Source organism: Aptenodytes forsteri, unplaced genomic scaffold (genome assembly GCF_000699145.1).
Source record: "Aptenodytes forsteri isolate BGI_AS27 unplaced genomic scaffold, ASM69914v1 Scaffold126, whole genome shotgun sequence".
In the NCBI taxonomy this organism is placed as follows: Eukaryota; Metazoa; Chordata; class Aves; order Sphenisciformes; family Spheniscidae; genus Aptenodytes; species Aptenodytes forsteri.
Window position 1 is genome coordinate 2126792 of NW_008794599.1, and position 890 is coordinate 2127681.

The window sequence follows — 890 nt, forward strand, 5'->3', positions numbered from 1 at the left end:
CCGGGCCATCCCCCCCCCACCTCGGGGTTACTTACAGTAGACCGTGAGGACGATGGTGGCCTGGGTGCGGGTTTGGAGGTGGGTGTTTTCGGCCAGGCAGGTGTAGGTGCCCGCCTGGGCGCGGACGATAGCGGCGATGACGTAGGTCTGGCCAGTGTGGACCTGGGAACCGTTGTGGAGCCAGACGTAGCGGCTGGGGGGGGTGGGGGGGGGCAGGCTCAGCACCACGTCTTCCCGCTCGCCCGCCGAGAAGCCCCCCTGTTCGGGGGAGAAGGGCTCCACGCTGATGGCTGGCTCGTCGGGGCCGTCTGCGGTGACATGGGGACCCTTAGCCACCGGGATGTCCCCGCAGAGGGGACGCAGCTCTCCCTGGGGCATCCTGCCACTGGTGGGCAACCAGGCTGTGAAGCCTCCTTAGAAGGGGTGCCCCATGGTGGTTGCGAACACACCATGGTGCGTGGTGGCCCATGGAGGCACCGTGGTGGCATGGTGCTTGGTGGCCGTGGCCGTGCCGCGGTGTATGGTGGCCATAGACACACCATGCTGGCATGGTGGCTGTGGAGGTACCATGGTGGCAAGGTGCATGGTGGCCACGGACATGCCATGGTGGCAACCTGCTTGTTGGCCGTGGCCATACCATGGTGGCCATGGACGTACCATGGTGACCATGGACGTACCATGGTGACCGTGGAGGCATCATGGTAGCGGGTACACGGTGGCCACGGACGTGCTATGGACGGACCATGGTGGCAGGGTGCTTGGTGGCCATGGACATGCCATGGTGGCCGTGGTGGCATCTTCAGCCCTGAGGATGCCCCCACAGCTGGTGCCCGAGGCCCCCCCCCCACCTCGGGGCAGCCCCCCCACCCCGGGAAGGTGGGACCGAGCCC